This window comes from Dermacentor albipictus, chromosome 1 (genome assembly GCF_038994185.2).
Source record: "Dermacentor albipictus isolate Rhodes 1998 colony chromosome 1, USDA_Dalb.pri_finalv2, whole genome shotgun sequence".
Classification (NCBI taxonomy): domain Eukaryota; kingdom Metazoa; phylum Arthropoda; class Arachnida; order Ixodida; family Ixodidae; genus Dermacentor; species Dermacentor albipictus.
In genome coordinates this window covers 312,675,568-312,689,813 of record NC_091821.1, presented here as the reverse complement: position 1 = coordinate 312,689,813, position 14,246 = coordinate 312,675,568, and the positions used below count along the sequence as shown (strand labels likewise).

Here is a 14,246-nt window from a genome sequence, read left to right as displayed (position 1 = left end):
GTCACGTCGAGAGCGCACGATTGTCGAGACAGGCAAATCACAAGTGGTGCTTGACGAACGGCTCTGAGCGTTCGGTTCTTTTTTCGCTGACGCGAGAACTAGCATTGTAGTGGGCCGAAATACAGTATGCGCAGTAATCTAAATGAGTTATTCCTACTATAACAACTGTTCTCTAAAAAAATATATACATATATACAGCCTGCGCGAGCTCACTAAATTTTGGTAATACTGACACTAATAGCTATTTTTTTTCTCTGCTCGTATATTGATCGCTAACACGCCAGCCCAGCTAAACGGTGAGTGCGTGATGAATGCTCGAGTATGATTTCATTATTGGACCATTCCACCGGATTAGGTTTACGTGAATTTCTGCCCTCGACATGCGCCCATATGACGCACATAGTGGCGTGCAGCGTCGTGGAAGCTAGCTTATTTGCTTATACGAGAACGACGTTGTATACAGAGAAAATATATCGAGCGATAAATTAAAGAAGCTTTAGCATCCACCACAGCTCAAAAGATCTGTACCAGTTCATCGACCAAAGGAAGCCAAGACTGCGTGCCCGCGTATAAAAGGTTATCGAAAACTTGGTATGTACATACATTGCTACTTAGTGATACAAACCACACGGTTTCCCTTTCTGGAAGATTTCGCACTAAGCATATTCTAATCAGAAATGCGATGGAACTTTTTCAAACGCTTCTTGCAGCTCATCGTGAACAAAGGGTGAAAGTCTCAAATGAAAGGAAAATAAATTGTGGTGTTGTAGCGTCCCGAAACTGCACCGTGGTTTTCGTGAGGGATGCTATTCGGACCACCCGGTGAAATTCAATGTGAATCTGAGCACAAAAGCGTTTCTGCAATTCGTCCACATCAAAATGCGGCTGCCCTGTCGGGACTCGAACCAGCGACCTCGTGGTCTGCAGCAGAACGCCATGGGCCCTGCGCCGCCTCGACGGTTATTGCAGGGGAAGTTAACGGGCCAAGATCTGCAGCCAATTACGAGCTTTTTATACCTACCGTCCTCAGTAACTAAGTCACGATAACGTGAGCGTTTGACTTTCGCAACATTATCTGCGGCGCCGTGAAGCCTGCGTGCCAGAGGAGCCCTAATATCTATAAACATATAACTACCCCTAGTTTGTCCACACAAGAAACGTATCCACTGAAATTCAAGTTCGCTTGCTTGAATTATCGCTTCCTTTACGCGTTGAGGACACTATATTTGTGACGGCTGTGTTATTTCTACCCAATATTGAATGCCATCGGGATTTCGTATTGTGGCCCTCATAAAAAATTATTTCGCCAGTCCTTAGGATGACATCGGCGTTTATGTTCGGTCTAGAGAATGTCTGGAGACAGTATACCGATCGACGTAGCCGTTATGTTGCGCATGTACTGTGCATACAGTCTATATAATTAGGTGGGTGTTCTGTTGTCTAATATCTCTATACAGTCTGTGGACATAAGGCTTTACCCTTTTCATCAACTGTTGTTTACAAGCTGTATATAACTTGTGTACGAATTGTCATATCACATTATGTGGTCTCTTTTGCCTCCTCATATATTTTTAATTTCGCTCTCCGTAATCTGTCATCAGGATGACGGAGTTGATCATGATGAAAAATTACACAAAGAAGAAGTATTATGAAGGTGGAAGAGACTATACTATTTCTGCAGAGAAACTACAGACTGTGATAACGTGTTTGTATAAACGGGAACACTGCACCGTGCACCGTACTAATGAGACAGAGAGCAGCATTCGACGCTAATGCAGGGAGCGAACCCATTACATATCGAGGCCCGTGCGTGCATCACGCATGGAGGCGATGTTGCAGCGGTCCCACGGGAAAATGTGTTTGCCAATAATGACGTACGCCCTCGCGATGCCCTGTTACCGACGACGGCTGGTCGTGGCAAGTACACATCAGCAATATACGGGACAACAGATCGATGATACGCGGAACATTAGAAGGAGCATCTTTCTTTTTTTTGTGTGTGTATGTGTGTGTGTACGGTCAAAACAAGTCTGTTGCAGGAACACGCAGCATCGAACTACGACCGCGTAGAGAGAGAGAGAGAGCAAATGATAAAGGAAAGGCAGGGAGGTTAACCAGGACTGAGCCCGGTTGGCTACCCTACACGGGGGAAAGAGAAAAGGGGACGGAAAGATTAAAAGAAGAAGAGAAAGTCCACTGGGGATATCGTTCGGTCACTCAGTCCGGATCACAGACGCTGACTCAGTCCAGTAGCCTTCAAATATCGCAGCAGAGCTTTTGTTTACGACTGCGTAAACGTTTTGTATCCCAAGGAGGAAACACGTGTTGTCTATAGTGGCAGTGAGCTAAACTGAAACGCCAGTAATGCATGGCAAGCTCGAACATAACGTCAACCACACGTGGCGTAATATGCAGTGGATACAGCTGGCAAAAATCGTGAGATAGCGCAAGCTCCGGACAGTTTGTTGAGTTACTAACGATCAATGTTGGTTAGTAAAAAATTATGGGCGTTACGGAACTTTGCTAAATTTTTACGCATGGAGGGCACGAACCGTTTTATTGCTACGTAGACGAAGTCCCTGCGCGCGCTATAAAATGGCGGGTCCGAAGAGCGCATGCGCAGAAAGCAAGTGAAGAGCGTTGCAGGTCGCGCGCACCCCAGCTATACTTTTGGGATGTTGCATGTACCTTGCGTGACTTACGTGCGTGGTGTAACAACACGGTGGTGTCTGCGGCCTGCGCCCGCTTCTGTCCACATTCGTTCTTGCCACTTGCACAGAAAAAGAAAATCGTAAATGGTAAGGACAAACTGTTAGTTCTGTCTCATCGTTACTATTGAGATCGGCGCCATGTTTGGACTGTGCTAGGCTTAACGAGAAAGTCAGCGTTGCGGCGAAAGTGATTTGATTCACCAGAAAGTTTCATGACAGTTGGCATTAGCCATATGCGTTGGCGATGCGCGAACGCTTATTACAGGCTCGCACAAGGGCATAAGTGCAGGAGGGCCGTAAACATTTTTTGCCTGCGTCCCCGCAAACAATAAAAGAATAAAGTTTGGCTAGCAGATGCCAGGATTGCCATTTAACTGATAGGGGATCTGTTGGAGAAGAAGCATATGGAAGCACGTGCTTCCCACTACTTCTTTTCTAACACTTATGTACACTCACACTCATGTAAGGGATAAGGTAAAGTGCTATGTGAAGTAAAAATCACTCGAGAAATGCTAATTGACACGAAAAAAAAAATGAAAAATCATGAAATAGTAGACGATGTGACGCCACACTTAGGTGCAAGGCAAAAGTATGAATCAAATTGAATTTCGGGCTCATGCACACTCAGTACACAGTCAAGTGAAGAAAAAGGTTCGAACGAATATACACTATCAGTACTTTGAAGCAACACGCACACGCACACGTACGCCACAAGTTAACAGCACGCGGGAGATGTTCTTACCTGGTGTTCACCAAAAGCACGTGATGCTAATTCAGCGCGTCCTGTTTTATGTATAGGAAGTGCATGGTCGGTGATCGAAGGCCGCACCTATAGCCGAAGTCGACGAAACAATGTTTCTACGTCTCTTCGATAAGCAGGTCAGAATTTCAGCATGTTTACTTAGCGTTAACAAGACGCTGAACTAAAAAAAGAAATACGGAGGACACGACGCTACAGACTTCAACGGCGTCGCGTCCTGGGCTACGTGTTCTAGTTCTGCGCGTTTTTAGCGCTAGTCAAATATGTGTGAACCAAGTAAACAGCCTAAACGTTGAACTAAACCACCTCATGTCTTCACCGCACTTCATTTACAGCGTGTATGCCCGTAGCCGGCCAAACCTAAGAATTCGGAGCACGCCAGCAGACGTCCAATACGTACGCGGCTTTTAGCGCGGTGAGATCGCCGAAGCGACTTTCCAGAGGAAGACAGAAGGGATGCGGACCGAATTGATGGACGAGCCGAAAGCGAGCTCGTCCAAGAAACAATGGCCGCCTGTAATTCAGGTGTGCATAACGGCTCGCTGGTCGGCGGCCGCAGAGGGCACGACCCGTCAGTCGGAGGCAGCGAGAGGGCAGGAGGGCCCGACACGCGTTCCCTCCCACGCTGTCGACGCGCGCCTTGTCTGCCTGCATGTCTGACGAGGCTTTATGGAGGACCGTTGTTGTTGTTGCCCGTACACATCGGCACGAAATGAGGTCCCCCCGCGCGAGGAAGTGAGATCCATCGGCGCACCGTCCGACCGGAAAGGCGCGCTGCGCCCGGAAGCGGCGGCGACGGGTTGCGCAGAGTTGCAGGAAGTTGTTCTCCCCCCCCCCCCCCTACGCTCACGCACAGCTGACCGCAGAGGTAAATCATGTACCTGAAGAGCGGCGTGACAGAGAAGGCGGCGCAAAGGATGGTGCTTCCAGCGCCGGGACCGCTGCAGTCGCTTCCTGTGAGCAGCAGGGAAAACGAAGCACCGCTACCAGCCTGATGCCAGACGTCTGTCAACCACCGCGGCCGTGTGCGGAGCAGCGCGCGACTCGCAGAGTGCATTTCACGGCTGAAGGTGCTGGAATGGCGTATCGCGTTCAATAACGCGATGCCATGCGAAAATATTCTCTAAAGAGTTTGGAGTGGTCGTTATGGCACGGCTTAGAGAGAAATCATCGTTAAGAAGAGCGGTCGCTCAGAGATTGTGGTCACAATTCGCTCGTTTTGCTACAAAACATCGTTTTCTCGGCGTGATTTTAGACCGCCAGCTTCGATGGACTCATCATTTGACCGTCCTGGAGGACCAAATTAGCTGTGTGATTATAGTTCTCCGCAGAAGTGCATCCCTCTTTCACGTCCACTCAGCACTTGTCCGTTAGAGAATCGCTTACTCCGCCCCTGTATTGTACAAATTATCTGCAACGTCCCTCCGCCGGTTACAGCTGTTGCAGGCTCGGAGTTTACGAGTGTGTCTAGGAATCCCGCAAGCTATATCTAGTCACATCACTATTGCAGAAGCGCAAGAACCACGTTTCACCGTAATTCGCAGCCTGGAAACATGCCGACATTTCTTCAGAATTTTTACTCAGTATTCTGCGCACTCACTTCTCTCTCTGATAGAAGACCGTCCGTGTGCACAGATACACGCCATGCTTAAATATAATAAATTACGACCTCCACGACCACTTTTTTGGCCCTTAGACCTCTGCTACCCACCACGACTTCTGCAGGCGCCAAATATAGAAACGTCAATTGAAGCGTTTAAAAATGAAAGCAATGTTTTCACATTAGCAGCAGAAAAATTTCTGTTACTTTAGCTATTTGACAAGTATACCAGGAATCTATTCACGTCAACACCGACGGTTCTGTAATCAAAGAAAGTGCGACTGCAGCTTATGTAATACCATCCTTAGAGGCAGAGTATACGCTTGTCGACTAGGACGCGCGTCGTCACCAACAATAGCGGAATTATTGGCAATTTTTCACACCACTTATTTTATGAAGACATATGAGTCACCAACAATGTGGGTAATTTGCACAGACTCCTTATCGGCTTTAGCATGTCAGCATTGATGACAGCCAACCACACGCGCGAATAATATACGCAGTACTGAACAGTTTAACTCGGGCTCAGGAAAGAAAACATGGAGTAATGTTACAGTGAGTCCCGGGACACGCTGGTATAGCAGGCAACGAATTAGCGGACTCGTTGGCAAAACCGGCCCAAAAAGAGGCAGAAATTCAATTCATCCCTTTATCACCAGTGGACGCGAAACGCATATTGAGGGTACTAAAGAAGGACTTGTGTATGTCAACCTAGTTTAATGAAAATACTAAGGAATCAATTATTTACGAAGTGGACCCTCAACTGACATACCAGCTGGATGTAGAACATTCGAAAATGTACCGACACACTAATTCATCGACTGCGCTTTGGGACAGCATACACGAGCATTTCCTATATCGCATAGAACGGGCTTCTTCCCCGGCTGCTTGCTCCTGTGGCCACGACGATGAGGATGTTCGCAATCTACTCCTCGAATGCCCCATATACGCGACGCAGAGACGGCAGCTAGGACAAGAGCCACACTCCATTGATCCTCACCGACATTTCTCACTCGCAATATTTCTGGGCCCATGGCCATCGAAAATAGCACAGCGAATAGTATTGAAAGCACTTGAACAGTTCTACGAAGAGACAGGCATCCTTAACAAGTATTATAGATGTCGCACTGAATAGCCACATGATGTTACTATCACTTGCTTCTACTTGTAATTACGAGCACTTGTATATTACTTGTTCTACTTTCTTTTGTATTCTGTGCGTGCCTTTTTTTTTCTTTACTCTGTGTAATTTCTCATGTGTTTATATGCTCATCGCAGTCTACATCACGGCCGCTTGTGTGTGTTTGTGTCCTTGTTTCAAACTCGTTGTGGTGCAACTTGCATTTGCCTTTTATATCAATATGTTCATTCGCGTAGGAATGTGTTCTGTGGATTTATGACCCTATGACGTGGTTTCTTTTCATTTTGTTACATATATTTTTATATTGCTTCCGTTATACGGAAAGGAGTAGCTGTCACCATTATAAGGTGACTATGTCTCTTTCTTTTATTTTCACTTCAATAATATATATATATATATATATATATATATATATATATATATATATATATATATATATATATATATATATATATATATATAGGCAACGTATAGAAGAGACGGAAGTGGAACCGAGACATTGGTTTTTAATCTACTACATACGAGTGCAATGTGCGTTGTCGATTACTATATACCTTGTTTCCGCGTGCACGAAGAACTTTTTCTCTCGGTGCGTAATATACGGTATTATAGGGAACACTTTGGTGGCTGGTGTGTTAATGTTGCGAGATGGTCTTAGCCTTGTAAAAAAGCAGGGTTATAAAGTTGACGTGGACAACTCGGGCCATACGGATACCTCAGAGCACAAGACATTATCACAAGTCGCACTTATTTTACGGTAAATGCGTTGTAAAGATCCGACACTCATTTAAAAAAAAAAAACTTGCTCCAAGTGAGCTAAATTGGCCTCATTACTATTGCAGATAAATACAACAACTGTGATGTATAATGTGTCAAGTCTTCCGTAGTACCTGGGCACTCCTCAAAGCTATAGGTTCTCCCTGTACAGGTAGAATGGGCGTGGTCATATGACAACGCAGTGACACGTGACTTTTACAAGAGAACAAACATACATCTAAAGGCCAGTGGTTTATACAGACACCTCTAACACTCCCTTTCAAAAAAATCATTTTCCAAATAAATCTCCCCCTCCCCTTCTTTCTACTGCGCAGGAGGTATTTCGATATGCCGGAACGGTGGGAATAGACCTAAGGACAGACAAAAATATATTGTCAGCCTCAACTAAATCTACCTTGACGTCTGCGCAGTGTTAATAATGTAACTGCTTCGAAGCGACCGGTTACGCGGAGATTATATGCTGCAGTGTCTTTATTTATCGTGAACAAGGGATAATGCTTCTATTGGCAAGCTAAGCTTGAAAGTAAACTAAAACCCAGTTGCACATATATGTAGTGGCCTCAGTGCACATACCCAGTAGCCCCAGGGACATACCCATTGACAAACACCGTGGCAAACCCACTGACATTACAAACCCACACAGTACACCTATACCCAGTGACAATACAACGTGATAAAAGCAGTCAGTGCGCATCTCACATTGCGGCTGCCGGCTTGAATTCGAAAGACGGGACGCGTTTGCAAAAAACCGCAACCAAATGACCGGGGAAATATCGAAGCCCATAGAACGGCAATATTGAAAGAGAAATGTGTCAGTGTGCCATCTGTTTTGCTATCGACAAGGAAAAGGTATATTTATCTGCCACCCTCTGGCCACACCGCATTTACCGCATGTATGCAACATTGTGTTAGGATGACCAGCCTCTGCTTCTCTTCTTGTTTTTCATATATGTTATGCCTCTGACGACACGCTCTAGCATATTTAAATGTTCGTCTGTCACAATAATAAATTAGCTGATAGACAACCCAGCGTGTTGTTTGTCATGTGCCTTTACCTGTTTTCATGCCTTTAGCGCTGTTCTCGTCTCATAGTGAATAACCACTTAGCCGATGTTTCACGTTAATTAACCCTCTATCACCATTTATGCCGCAATATATAAATTTGGAAACTAGTGCGTCGTAGTTGGGCCCAAGCGAAACCTTCCTCTTAGATGAAGCTTTAGCTCGGGCCCAACTCCTACGCGGCCTATTCAAATGCATGTACACGCAGAAACGTTTTTTCTGAGATAACCCTGGACCGATTGAAAAACAATTTGCTGCGTTTGAGAGAGAAAGTTAAATTCTAGTGACTGTTGGAAGCGGAATTTGGATTTAGGATCTGAATTTTGTTAAAAATATTTTCAAAACATACGAAAATTCGAAAAGAGAATAGAAGCACGAAGTTTACAAACTAAAAGCTCTGCATCAAGAATAGATATCGCGGTTCTAGAAGGGCATATAATATGACAGTCAAAGTGGCCGATTCTGATATATCTATGCATATCTTACGTTAATTCGTTACGTCGTATACAAGGGTTCTGCAAAAGCGTTATTTGCATATTACAAAACTTTTTGAGATTCATATGTAATATATCAATTTTGTCCGCTTTAGATGTGCTATTAGATGCAATTCACAGAATTGTATTATCGTTCCTCATTGCTGAGTTAGAGTTGTAAACTTGATGGTTTCGTGTTTTGAAACTTTGTGATATTTGCCAATTTTTAATAAAAAATTTATGGCCTAGATCAAAAATTCAAAACCAGTAGTCACTAGATGTTAAGCTTTCCTTTTAAATGCAACAAACCTCGTCAAATTTGGTGCAGCCGTTGCCGAGAAAAATGAATTCTCCTTTTACATGTATTTATATAGGAGCCCCCAAACTAAAGCTTCCTCTTAAGCTTCGCCTTTAAGGGTGCAACGCGATGGCATTCAAAGATACCTGACTGTTTGTCACGCTTCCCGGCAACCGCAACTTTCATTTTTTATTATCCACCTTCGCGTGGATGCGCGGAGGCGAGCGCCATCTGGACGGTGTTGCTGCAACGAAATGAGCGCGGTGTGCCGGGCTATGTACGGTAGACTTGCTGCAAAAAGGCCTGCGTGGTTGTGGTTCGCAATGACTGTTCGTGAAAAGCCGTTCCACGCAAAACGCCGACACTGGATTTTTTACGACATGGGGCCCTTAACGCTGTCGCGTTATTACGTCACAGCGATGTGCACAATATATATTTACAGTTATAGCAACCAAAAACCCCGAAGAAGAACTGAGCTTCCAGACGAGGTGCAAGAGCCACTAGTTTTAGGAATCCTTAGACAACTTCGCCGAGAAAATTCTTGACGACAAAGACTATTAGAAGTCAAAGCGCGGACGTTGAGACTAGATTATGATAAGCCGTTTAATATATTCATCTATCTTTATATCTCGAAACTCGTTCGCGATGAGTGGTCCCAGCAGAGCATCGCTGTCGATGCGTGGATCGGTGTCCACGCGCGATCCAATGACGACGTCGAACAGGCGCGCCTTTTGCGGCAAGCGCGGAAACAACGCGAAATCCCGAGCGACCTCGAAGCGCTCGGTGATTGGCTTCCACAGCCCGTACACGAACGCATTAGGAACCGCCCGGAACCGGCATAAATCATTCCGATGCCGCGGTGGCGGCGTATTATTGTCGACGACGATTCCGCGCCGGTGAGTGATGGCGCGTTGCCGAAGGCGGCCGGTTCCCAGCCTGCCGGCGCGAGCACCCACGCGACGAAGCCCGCGGTAATCGCGAACGAGAAATGCCGCAGCCCTCTAGCGTGCATTCGGCTTCGCTATTTCTTCCTTGCTTTGAGGAATTTCTAAGAAGCTTAGCTTCCTCTGGTCGACTAGCGTTCACGAGGGAACCAAACGCCAGAAATGTCCTTTGGCGATTGGCGCAATCTCGTGGCAGCGCCAGGTCGGGACTTTTTCCTCATATTTTATTTACTGAAGAACCATATAGAAGCAGTTATGTGGCGGCTGTATCGGTTATCCCAGTTTCGGCGGCGCTTTAGGGCATGCGGAAATTGCTAAACGTCGGAAGGTTTGTCTTCCACGCGGGAGGACGCTATTTTCGGCCGGAGTGAGATTTATTTTCAGCGGCAGATATCGTGCGCGTATCTACGTTTCCGCAAGATTACGTCACTCAAGTAATACAAAAAAGGTGGAGAAGTATAAGAAACAGGCAACGAGACGGTAAACAGTGCAATATGTCTAGAATCATTAATTAAAGTGTTGGTGACGGCTGCACGAGAATTCGGCATCTTAAATATAAGGTCGGCTACTTTTCCGCCTCACTGCTTTTTACCTAAACACTCATACAAAAGAGGAAGGCTCCAGTAAATCTATGTCACGCAGGAAAGAGACGATTACAGGCATGACAATCGCTTCCGAGCTGTGGTGGTCCCTTAAGCGGTGAAGCCTCTGCCATCACACATCGTCGCTTGGCCATTGCTGTCATCGCCACAAACCGCTCTGGATAGGCGTTTCGAGTGTGCGCTTTATCCTCGACGTCCTTGGAGTTTTCGCACTGACTCCCTACAACGCGCTACACAATTCTTTGCTCATCGTGCTCCCAAAAAAGAAAAGAAAAAAGAAAAAAAAACACGAAAATATGCGTTCACATTCAATGCGCAGTCCGGAGGAAGTGGTAGCGGTGAAAACAGCACCGCTTTTTAAACGAGTCCTATAGTGGTATAAATTTTTAGCGCGCCTAAAGTCAACACACATTTTTTTTTAATTTGCGCAGACGAATACAGTTACATGTATATTTAAATTCCAGGCTGCTCTTTTGATCATGTATGTTGTTGAGTACTACATTTATCCTTTCCATACAGCTTGTTCGCGAGTATATGGCATATTTTGTTTCCTGCGTTTTCTTTTATTCCGATTTGTTTCTTTCCGCGGCCACATTTAGAAGCGCGCAGCTCACGCTCCTTCTTATCATGACCCACGCAAGAGCAGTCGTCCTATATTCGAATAACTCAGCTGCGCGTATTCTGCGTTTGTGTAGCCAGAAAAAACAAATCAGCTGCGCATAGCCGCGTTCATACACGCAGTATGTCTACACGGAGAAGTGAACCAATTATACTGCGTGGTGGTGTATATGCCGTTGGCACTGCTAAGCCCGAAGGTGCGGGATTTAATCCCGGCCGCGGCGGCTCCGTTTCGAAGGGGGCCAAATGCAAAAACGGCCCATTGGGTGAACGTTAAATAGCCCCGAGTGGTCCAAATGAATACGGAGTTCCACACTACAGCCCGGCTCATAATCACATTGGGATTTCGGCACGTAAAACCCCAGATTTAAAGAAAGAAGAAAAGAGAGAGTGAAAAATAAAAGAAGAGACGTAATTTATTTGTGCTCAGGATTTCTGAAGCCGAGTTACCGAAGACGTCGACGCAGATAAGAAAAGAGAGAACAGCGGTTATACGGATTGCAGCCCGGAGAATTTAAATAGTAAGTTTTTAAAAGCTTCGATAAAAAAGGAATACATATTCAAGCTATACGGTTTTATGCGCCAGAACCGCGATCTCATTATAAGGCACGCCGTATAGTGGGTGACTCGGCAATAATTTGGACCACCTGAGGTTCTTTAACGCGCACCTAATTCTAAATGCATCGTTGTTTTGACACATCGCCCACATCGAAATGTGGCCGCCGTGACTGGGATCAACGACGGCGGGTAGAAAGAAAGAAAGAAAGAAAGAAAGAAAGAAAGAAAGAAAGAAAGAAAGAAAGAAAGAAAGAAAGAAAGAAAGAAAGAAAGAAAGAAAGAAGCACAAGCTGTGATGTAGTTATTGGGGGAAAGCATCGAGCGCAAAACGCGACAAAAATTGCAAGTTCACTTGAGTGTAAGACGGTAAGGGGTTTATGCGCAAGATAGAGAATTCGACGGTCCTTCATGTGACACGACCAGGGTATCTCGGCCGAGTTTATAGTAAACCGATGAAGACGAACAACAATGCAGAAACTGAAAGGGCACGGCGGAAACATGATAATATATCAGTGTTCCACTGTAATACCCCCGGCATAAATAAAAGTTCTGACCCGCTTTTAATGTGCCTGCCACAACATTCGACGACATCATTGTAATATCGGAGACACGGCTAAGCGAAGATGATCACATAAATATACCTGGATGTGCAATGTTGTCATAGCCAAGAATGAAGTCAATGGTATGACACGCAAGCACGCCTGGTCGAGCCAATGTATTCTTAAAAGGAAGAGATCCGGACACTGGCCAAAATGTTTTAAAAATACATTTACGTTTCGGCTCCCCCACGGGAGCCTTGTTCGCAATCTACGTGCCCAAGAGCGCACGCGCGCGATACGTGGCGGCGGAACAGCTCCGTTCATCGGGAATGGACGCGGGTTTCAATGCCTGGCCGAGCTCTCAGCGAAAACGCTTTTTAGAACTCTTGGTTGCGCCCTCATGTATAGTTGGCGTAGCTAACCGCCTACGATTCTGTATCCGTCATGCACGGAAAGCGCGATGGTTCACTGTGTAGCCTCACCTTCTCAAATGATAGTCTGTGGCGATCTTAACATTGATCTGTCGAAATACCAATGCCATGCCCATTCGTTCTTTGTTGCGGTCTTTCAATCTTAGAAATGTTACATGCGTACACGCACGTTTCTCGGAACGTTCTCCGACACTTAATGATCGCACGCTGCGCAGTCTCGACACGAATGCAGATGCTGGTGTATAGGATTACGCCACTGTTGATCGCTGGCTGATTTTTCTTTTCTAGCCACAATCGTATACGTGCGTACTGCTCAAAAGTTGACCTTGAGAAATCGGACGCGCGTCAATTAATCGCAAGTACGTACCCACATACAATGCGTCCTGTTTGAAGCACTGTGTAACGACGTTGTTAACTAGAACACCCTGCACGTATCGCATCTCAAGCATAAATGCTTGTTCCCGCAGGCAAAGGGCCGCGTAGCTTTAACTGCTGTACAAGTGCCTCTTGTTCGGTGTTTGTATACACATCTATCCAGCATCCCGCCAAATCTAAATGATGTTGTGTTTCACTTCAACAGACACTTCGACGAGAAACTGCGCTGCCAGAAACGGCGGTTGCGAACGTGACACGAATTACGATAACCTGAGCGCGCCTTTCTTTATTCCGAAATCTAGACATAACATCTTATCGTAGTCGGATTTTCTTATTTCTTTACTCAGTCGTGTTCTAAATACGGCAACAGCGGCATCTCGCCATATCTTCAAAAGTATACATTGACAAGACATAAAAGAAATACCTTCAGAAACTTCGCTTCAACTCATTTCCTCAAAGAATATTTAGAAAATTTTTTGCTTTACTTACAGAGATTGAAGACCGGGAAAGAAGTTACTGCGGGCCATTTTCTTTGTAGTTACATTAGTTTGCTTCGGCGGGGGCTTAGTTACTGCGGGAAAAAAAGCGCCAACAGGCAAAATCTGAATTGCTTGTTAGAACGTTTCGAATGTTTCGCACGAAAGCCGTTCTCCTAGCTGAGCCGGTATACGGTAGAACTATTCCAGCGCAAAGTGACGCGTGCGTCGAACTACGGCTAAACGAAGCGATACCTGTCGGAAAACGGGACAAGCACCAGGAGCGACTGGCTCGCGAGGCGGGAAAAGAGTCTTCATGTGACGACGAGCGTTCGAAGCGTGAAGACACGCTCGCCGAGAGCTGATCATGTCCACCAAACATGACGAAGCATGTTTGGTATTAATTACGGTATAGTGCCTAGTGCTGATATTTTTATTAATTTAACATTTATACGTTCTGCTGATAAACAAAGCAATGCAGGCGTTGCGAAGTGTTGGCGTTGTAATGACACTGGTCGGCAGTCCGCTTCCGGCCTAATAAATTACATGACTAAGGCTTACAGCTCCTTCCTCATGTAAGGTAACTCGGGTGGTATAGAAACTCGAAGAACGTGTTCTGAACAGCCACCGTCAATGCAACTTTCAGCAGTGTGAACTCGCTATTGTGCTGTCGAATCGCTGGTTGTTGAGTTGTTTCTGAGTGAAAGCACAGTAAACATATAATATAGTAAGCACATGATTATTAATCTTCTTCTTTTTTTGCGATGACTCCGACTTATTTTAGTTGAATACGTTCTGGATCAACAGAATGGCTTACGTGACTGCTAGAGAATGGAAATTAATGTATTCACATGAATTGTTGATATGAGTTGTAGATGCAT

The 14,246-nt window shown here is 45.5% G+C and overlaps 1 long non-coding RNA gene across 1 annotated transcript in view; it reads right to left on the bottom strand.

Moving 5' to 3' along the window:
- The window catches only part of LOC135903697 (uncharacterized), a 32,575-nt gene extending 19,046 nt beyond the window's left edge, over positions 1-13,529 (bottom strand). The window contains exons 1-2 of the long non-coding RNA XR_010564888.2: positions 13,379-13,529; positions 2,703-2,770 (exon numbers count right to left, since the gene is read on the bottom strand). This is a non-coding gene — a long non-coding RNA (uncharacterized lncRNA). The remainder of the gene's footprint in view (positions 1-2,702; positions 2,771-13,378) is intronic.
- Positions 13,530-14,246: the final 717 nt, after the last annotated feature.